The sequence below is a fragment of the Chrysochloris asiatica genome, unplaced genomic scaffold (genome assembly GCF_000296735.1).
Source record: "Chrysochloris asiatica unplaced genomic scaffold, ChrAsi1.0 scaffold00033, whole genome shotgun sequence".
Lineage (NCBI taxonomy): Eukaryota > Metazoa > Chordata > Mammalia > Afrosoricida > Chrysochloridae > Chrysochloris > Chrysochloris asiatica.
The window spans coordinates 22,996,781-23,006,064 of NW_006408551.1; the positions used below are offsets into that span (position 1 = coordinate 22,996,781).

At 38.1% G+C, this 9,284-nt stretch overlaps 1 protein-coding gene and 1 pseudogene across 1 annotated transcript in view; one reads left to right on the forward strand and one right to left on the reverse strand.

Moving 5' to 3' along the window:
• Positions 1-9,284, forward strand: part of KCNMB4 (potassium large conductance calcium-activated channel, subfamily M, beta member 4) — a 110,975-nt gene that overhangs the window by 43,765 nt on the left and 57,926 nt on the right. The gene's annotated exons all lie outside the window — the stretch shown is intronic.
• LOC102814163 overlaps positions 7,910-9,284 on the reverse strand; it is an 18,113-nt pseudogene continuing 16,738 nt past the window's right edge.

Sequence of the window (9,284 nt, forward strand, 5' to 3'; positions counted from 1 at the left end):
TGCGAAAGCTGGACAGTAATAAGGAAGACTGTAGAAGAATTAATACTTTTGAGTTATGGTGTTGGAGGAGAGTATTGAAAGTGCCATGGGCTGCCAAAAGAACCAACAGATCTGTGTTGGAAGAAATGCAGCCAGAATGTTCCTTGGAGGCCAGGATGGCCAAACTTCGTCTCTCATACTTCAGACACATTGTCAGGAGGCATCATTCGCTGGAGAAAGATATCATGTTTGGTAAGGTGTAGGGTCAGAAGTCAAGGTTGCCATGAGTTGGTACCAACTCGATGGCACCTAACAACAACAAGAGAGGTGCCTTGGGAGAAAGTCTTGGCAATCTGCTTCCTAACAGTCATAGTCATGCTAATCCTGTGGAGAGTAATGCTACTCAGAAACCCAAGAGGTAATCATGAATTAGAGTCGATTCGACAGAAACTGGTAAAATTGTACCATATAACAAAGGTTCCTTAAGTTGGAATATTTCAGTACTCACACAGATTAATCATAGTGATTTAGTCATCCATTGTTCATTACATATTCACAGTTCCTTACTGTACATTCCATGATACACATTTCACTTGCATGTTCCACAGATACCTAAAGCCTTCTCTTCCTCCCACATTTCCTCGCTTAGTGACTAGCACTATTGTCTTCTCATTTACCTAATTCAGAAATCTTTGAGTAATTCTTAATTCATTTTTCTCCTTTATATTTGAGAGCCTAAATTCACCATCATGCTGATTTTATCTCTAAATGACTCTTGAATCTATTCATGTCTCTGCCTTAATATTGCTAGGATCACATTATTTCTTAGCTATATGAATGCAATCGGAGCCCTGGTGCTACTGTGGATTAGGTGTTGGACTGCTAACTGCAAAGTTGATGGTTCAAACCCAGGATCAAGATGAAGTTGTCTGCTCCCATAAAGAATTACAGTCTCAGAAACCCTGTTTAGGCTCACTATGAGTTGGAATAGACTTGATGGCAGTAAATTTGGCGTTGATTTATATTAATGTAATAGTCTTGTAACAAGTTCCCTCACCTTCACTGTGCTCCCACTCCAAGCCTTTCTCCAAAGTGCTACCATATGATATTTCTAAACCATGAATCAAATCAGGTTATTCTTGTTTGTTTTCAGAATAAAGCATAAACTTAGCATCGCCTGTGTATCACTCACCTAATCCTGTATAATGAATCACACCAAATCTAATAGTTGATTACAAGGATTTATTATTTCTTACAATTCTTTGGATTTATGGGGAGGTCCTTCTACTAGTCTCTCCTAGTCTCATGTTCAGTTAGACAGTGGCTGGGATAGCTATATGGTCCCCAGATGGTCTCCCTTGCATGTCTGACAGTTGGTGCTGGGACTTTTCAGTTCTCTCATCCTCCAGCCCAATAGACCAACCTTAGGGAAACATTTCAAGAGAGCCTGGTCTGCTCTGGAACTCATATATCATTACTTCCTATTAGTCAAAACAAGTCATAAAACCATCCAGATTCAATGAATGTTGAAATACACTCTACTTCTTCATTAGAGGAACAGCAAAGGATTTGTGACCATATTTGGTCTAATATAGCATACTAGGCTCCTCAAGCATTTTAGACTCTAGCCTTATCTTTCTTCCTCATACTTCTTGCGATAGCATACTGAACTATGTGTAAGTCCAAGAATATCCTTGGATATTCTCTATTCATGCCCTTTTAATTGTTCCTCCTGCCTTGCAAATGCCTTTCTGAAGATTCTCCTCTGACGTCATTTCTTCTGGAATGCTTTCCTTGATGCTCCAGTTAGATTTAGTTGTATATCAGTCAGGATAGCACCATCTTCTGAAGACTGACAGAAAACTCTGACTTAGAATAAACAGTTGAGATACTTATTACTTCATACTTTAAGAAATGCAGAAGTTGATCTGACGTTATTGTTGTTGTGAAGTGCTATTGACTCAATTCCTACCTGTAGCGACCCTGTGTCGGGTTTCCAAGGAGCAGCTGCTGAGCTTGAACCACCGACCTTGTAGTTCAAATGGCTTTGCAGTCTGATGTATTAGTCTACAGCGCCACATTAGGGTATTTTAATGCAGTGTCGTCAAGAATTCAGGTCTTAAATGATGTATGAGACCACTACTATTAAAAGCCAAGAATAGGTTTACACACAGAAAGAAACACTTTTTGAATGGCTTTAGGGAGTTAGAAAACCAAACGGGAAGACCACACTCAGTTTTTCTCAATCTGAAAGAACTGAAGAAAAATCCAAACCATGACTTGAAATATTGAAGGAATCTATGAGCAAAATAATGCAGAAAGCATTAAAAGAAGATGGAGGGATACACAGAATCACTGAACAAACAAAAAAAGTGTTCAATGTTGAACCATTTCAAGAGGTTATGATCAAGAACTATACTAAAGTCCAAATATCACTGAGGGCATTGGAGAAAAATAAGGCTCTAGGAATTGACAGGATACAAATTGAAATCTTTCAACAATCTGATCCAGTACTTGAGGTGCTCACTCATGTATGCCAAGGCAGTTGGAAGACAGCTACTTCAAAACCTATCCGAAAAGATCTCTATTTGCACCTATTCCAAAGAAAGGTGACTTACCAGAATGTAGAAATCATCAAACAATATCATTAATATCACATGCCAGTACAATTTTGCTGAAGATAATTTTAAAATGGCAGCAACAGTACATCTACAGGGAACTGTCAGAAGTTCAAGCCAGATTCAGACGAAGACATGAAATGAGGGCTATTATTGCTGACATCAGATGGATCTTGGCTGACAGGAGAGAATACCAGAGAGATATTTACTAGTGCTTTATTGACTATGCAAAAGCTATCAACTGTGCTCATGAGAAACCTGTACATAGACCAAGAGGAAATCATTTGAACAGAACGAGGGGATACTGAATGGTTTAAAATCAGGAAAGGTATACATTGGACCACAATGTCATTTGAACTGCAAGGTCAGCGGTTCAAACTCACCAGTCACTCCTCAGAAACCCTATACAGGGTCGTTATGAACTGGACTGTCTTGATGACACTTAATAACAACAACCGTCATCCTGTACTGTTTTGATATGTCCACCTTCTCAACTAAATAGCACATTTGTTATGGACCAGGGCCATATAGTCTTTGTCTTTGAATCCTAGCACCTAATACAATGCCTGCTTTTCAGTTAATAAATGCTTGGTAAAGTAATGCAAGGTATCAAATTAATCATGAGAATTATTTGCTTCAAAGCATCAGCATTTATTGGAGGAAGCAGACATATTTGTAAATATGAACATGACTTCATTAGCTAGAAACTCTTATTTCTAGTTCATGAAATCACTTGAAGACCCTAAAGATGGGGTAGCAGTGGTAAGGAAGCCAAGGGTTGCCAATTTAAGGTGCATTAGGTATATGGGCTACAGTGAGGAATGGTGACTTTGTAAGCTAGAAAGGCAGCTTAGCATTCGATGTTTAAAAAGTCATAGCTGAGGAGATGGTCTTTGTCATCTGGGTAATGAACATTCATGAAAAGTTGTTTATTTAACTGAAGAATAACATGAATAGATCTTTGTTTTAAAAAGTAACTGGTGTGAGTGTTGAATATGTATAGGAGGGGAAAGATGGGCTAAGGTCTGGGATCTCTACCTCAGGTACATGGGAAGAAGGAAGGAGAGTATTGAATAAAAAATAACTATTTTAAAGTGGGAATCCTGGTGTGGTGCTGTGGGTTAATGCGCTGGACTGCAAAGCCAGCTTGAAATGCAAGGTCAGTGGTTCAAGCTCACCAGCTGCTCCTAGGAAACCTTATACAGGGTCACTATGAGTCAGAACTGACTTGATGGCACTTAACAACAACATCAACTATGTGTCTACCACTGTGCATAACGTATTGTAAATAATTAAATATCTTACAATCACTCGTTGTTGTTGTTGTTAGGTGCCATTGAGTTGGTACCAACCCAAAGCAACCTTATATAAGCACAACAGAATGAAACATTGCCCGATCCTGGGCCAACCTCACTACTGTTGCCATGCTTGAGTCCATCGATGCTGCCACTTGGCCAATCCATCTCACTGGGGGTCTTCCTCTTTTTCTCTGACCCTCCACCTTACCAAACATGATATCCTTTCCCAGTGACTGGTCTCCTCCTGACAATATGTCCGAAGTATGAGAGATGAACTTTGGCCATCTTGGCCTCCAGGGAGCATTCTGGCTGCACTTCTTCCAAAATGGATCTATTGGTTCTTTTGGCAGCCCATGGCACTTTCAATATTCTCCTCTGTCACCATAACTCAAAAGCATCAATTCTTTTACATCAATTACCCACTGTCCAGCTTTCGCATGCAGTATACTATATAGTTAAATATCTTAGGCACGTAAGTCAGATGCGACTTGGTAGCACTTAAAAACAACAACAGGCTTTAGTGAGTGGATATAAACTGATACTGGCCCTTCTGAATCGGGTAATTGTATGGTTTACTACAGCAGGAATAACAAACTGAAGAGGAATGGTGTTGCAGTCACTATCAAAAAGAACATTTCAGTATTTATCTTTAAGTACAATACTATCTGTGATAGGATAATATCCATACTCCTATAAGAAAAACCATTTAGTACCACTGTAATTCAAATTTATACAACAATCACTAAAGCCAGTGATGAAGAAACTGAAGAATTCTACCAATTTCTGAAATCTGAAATTGATCAAACATGCAGTTAAAATGCATTGATAATTGCTGGAATATGAAAGTTGGAAACAAAGAGGAAGGATCAGTTGTTGGAAAATATAGCCTTAGTGATAGAAATGATACTGTTTGGTAATGTTAAGTGCTGTTGAGTCTGTTCTGACTCATAGCAACCCCTGTATAGAGTTTCCAATGAGCAGGTGATGGGTTTGAACCACCGACCTTATGGTGAGCAGTCCAGTGCTTATCCTAGAGTGTTACACCAGGACTCCAGAAATGATGCTAGAGACTGCATAATAGAATTTTTAAAGACCAATAACTATTTATTACAATTGCCTTTTTTTCAGCAACATAATTGGCAACTATACATATAGACCTAATGAGATAGAATACACAGGGATCAAATCTACTACATCTGTAGTAAGACCCGATGAAGAAACTCAGTGTCATCAGCAAAAACAAGGCCAGGAACAGAATAGAACATCAATTGTTCATATGAAAGTTCAGGTTGAAGCTGAAGAAAATTAAAGCAAGTACTTAAGAGCCAAAATATGACCTTGAGTGCATCTCACCTGAATTTAGAGACCATCTCCAGAATACATTTGACACACTGAGCACTAATGACTAAAGACCAGAGGAGTTATGGGATGACATCAAGAAAATCATACATGAAGAAAGCAGAAGATCATTAAAAAGACAGGAAAGAAAGAAAAGGAACAGGCTCTTGAATCGAGAGAAGCTAAAGTGACTGGAAGAAATGGTGAAGTAAAGAATTTGACATTTAACAATTTTAAGAGAGAGCATATGATTAAGAACTGATAGTTTTGAAAGAAAAAATTCAAGCTGTACTGAAGGCCTTGGCAGAAAACAAGGCTCCAGGAATTGATGGAATACCAATGGAAATGTTTCAACATATTGATGCAGTATTGGAGATGCTCACTTGTCTATGAAAACCAATTTGGAAGACAGCTACCTGGACAACTGACAGGAAAAGATCCATATTTGTGCCCATTCCAAAGAGAGGTGACCCAACAGAATGCAGAAATTGTCAAGTCAAACAATATCATTAATGTCACTGTCTAGTAAAATTTTGATGAAGATAATTTTTTCAATGGTTGCAGTAACATATTGACAGGGAGCTGCCAAAAATTCTAGCTGGATTCAGAAGAGAACATGGAACAAGATATATTATTGCTGATGTCAGAGAATATCAGAAACATTTTTACTTGAATTATTTTGACTGCAAAGGCATTTGATTACTGTGTGAGTCATAACCAACAATGGATAACATTACAAAGAATGGAAACTCCAGAACACTTAATTGTACTCATGCAGAACTTTTACATGGACCAAGAGACAGTTGTTCAAATAGAACAAGATGCTGAATAGATTAAAATCAGGAGAGGTATATGGCAGGATTGCATCCTCTTACCATACTGTTCAATCTGTATGCTAAGCATAGAATCTGAGAAGTTGGACTATATGAAGAACGTGGCATCAGGATTGGAGGAAGGCCCATTAACAACCTGCAATATACAGATGACATAACCTTGCTTACTGAAAGCAAAGAGGACTTGAAGCACTTACTGATGAAGATCAAACACTGCAGCCTTCTGTATGGATTTCTACCTCAAGATAAAGAAACAAAATCCTCACAACTGGACCAACAGATAATTTGATAAGTGAAGAAAAGATTGAATATGTCAAAGACTTCATTTTACTTGGATTCATAACCAATATTCATGGAAGCAGCAATCAAGAAATCAAAAGACATATTGCACTGGGCAAATTGGTTCCAAAAGACCCCTTGAAAGTTTTAAAGAGTAAAGATGTCACTTTGAGGATGAAGTATACCTAACCCAAGCCATGCCATTTTCAGTCCCCTCATATGTATGTAACAACAACAGCAACATAATATGTATGTAAAAGGTGGACAATGAATAAGGAATACCAAAGAAGTATTGATGCCCTTAAATTCTGTTGTGGTGAAGAATATTGAATATTTCAGAGACTGCAAGATGAATGAACAAATGAGCTCTTGGAAGAAGTACATCCGATTACTCCTTGGAGGCAAGGATGATGAGACTTCATCTCACATACTTTGGATCTCTTATTAAGATGGACCAGTCCCTGGAGAAGGCCATCATGCTTGGTAAAGTAGAGGGTCAGTGAAAAAGAGGGAGACCCTCAATGAGATGTAGTAACATAGTGACTGCAACAATGGGCTGAAATACAGTAACAATTGTGAGGATGGTGCAGGACCAGACAGTGTTTAATTCTATTTTATATAGGTCACTATGAGTTGGAACCAACTGACAGCACATAAAAGCGAGTCTATCAATTGCTCGTGTGCAAGTTTAGTCTGAAACTAAAGAGAATTAAAACAGAACACGAGAGCCAAAATATGAGCTTGAAGATGTTTACTTATGCTTTGTTGACTGCAAAGTCTTTTGACTGTGTGGATCATGACAAGCTATGGATAACACTGAGGATAATGTGTATTCCAAAACACTTGGTTGTGCTCATGAGGAACCTGTGCCTAGACCAACAGACAGTCATTTGAACAGAACAAGGCGATACTGACTGGTTTAAAATCAGGAAAGGTGTCAACCAGGGCTGTATTCTTTCACTGTGCTTGTTCAATCTGTATGCAGTGCAAATAATCCAAGAAGCTGGATTATATGAAGAAGAGCATGGCATCAGGATTGGAGAAAAGACTCATTTAAACAACTTGTGATACGCAGATGTTACCGCCTCACTTGCTAAAAGTGAAGAGGACCTAAGATACTTACTGACAAAACTCAAAGACCACAGCCTTCAGTATGGATTGCACCTCAATGTAAAGAAAACAAAAGTCCTCACCATTGGACCAATAAATAACATAATGATAAATGGGAAAAGATTGAAGTTTTCAAAGACTTCATTTTGCTTGGATCAACCATCAACACTCATGGAAGCATCAGTCAAGAAAGCAAATGATATAATGCATTAGGCAAATCTGCTGTACAATATCTCTTTAAAATATTTAAGAGCAAAGATGTCAGTTTGAGGACTAAGGCTCTTTAAAATGTTCAAGAGCAAAGATGTCAGTTTGAGGACTGGCTTGTGCGTGATCCAAGCCATGGTATTTTCTTTCTGTTTCTGGTTAGATACATTTTATTACATCAAAAATATCACCGATAAGTCTTAGGAATCACTGGGCCTTATTTCCATAGCTGGATAGCTTTTATGTCTTAATCATCAGCCTGTTGGATGGTTCCTTTTTCAGACACATAGATACCATCCAATTTTTTTTTGAATATTCTTGTCTTTAACTGTTGTGGCTTGCTGAATTAAACCAGCTGAATTTGATACAAGTTCAATGTCATTTCCTCCAAGAATTAATTCATCTTTCTGGGCTTGAAATACTGAACAAATAACATCTGCCCTCATCTCAACCCTATGAATGCATTTTTCACCCAAGAAGTTTCGGATTTCAACAAGAGACGCTCTCTCTTAGATAACAAATTGATGGGGAAGTGAGCATACATAGACCTCATCTTGTAATGGAAGCCCTATGTAACACCCTTGATCATATTCTGCACATGACTACAGATGGTGCGGACTGTAGCCAATTCCTTTCTGTTTCCCCACCATTTGTCAACGCAAAGCCTCTTCTTTTTCTTTCCAAGGACACTGAGTTCTACATTAATGTAATTGAAGTTCCTCCCCAAGGTTCCTCTGGGGCCCTTCATGATAACTATGCAACCTTTCAGACTGATGTCGACATTTTCTGGAATGTTGACAGTCTGGTTGCTGAGAATGGTCACCCTTCTTGAAGTAGATGCGGCAAAAGCCTAAGCCATGATAATTTCAATAGCCTCACATGCACATGAAAGTTGGACAATGAATAAGGAAGATTGTAGGAGAATTGATGCATTTAAGTTATGATGTTGGAGAAAAATATTGACAGTACCATGGACTACCAGAAAAAAACAAACAAATCTGTCTTGGAAGAAGTGCAGCTAGAATGTCCTTAGAAACAAGGATGGTGAGATTTCGTCTCTCATACTTTGTACATTTTATCAGGAGGGTTCAATCCCTGGAGAAAGACACTATGCTAAGTAAAGTGGAGGGTCAGGGCAAAAAGAGAAAGAACCCCAAGAAGATAGATTGACACCATGGTGGTAACAAGGGAATCCAGGGTAACAACAATTGTGAGGATGGCACAGAACTGGGCAGTGTTTTGTTCTGTTGTGCATAGGGTCACTATGAGTTGCTAGTGACTCAACTGCACTTAACAACAAGTATTACATACATTTAACAGATGAGGAAAAAGAGTCTTAAAGAAGTTAAATAACTTTCCCATGGCATACAGCTAATAACTTACAAAACTTAAATCCAACCATAACCACTATTACCTTAAAATTGTTTTCTAATAATTATTTAATAGCTCATAATTATCTCATGGTTTTTTCTGATTTTTAATTGAGATCAAGCTAAACTTATCAATTTACTTAGAAATAATTAATATTTTCACAGTTGTTTTCCTGTCTAATATTATAGAGTGTATTCCCAATTATTGAAGATTCTTTAAGCCATTTACTGCCGATTTGGAGTTTTCTTCAT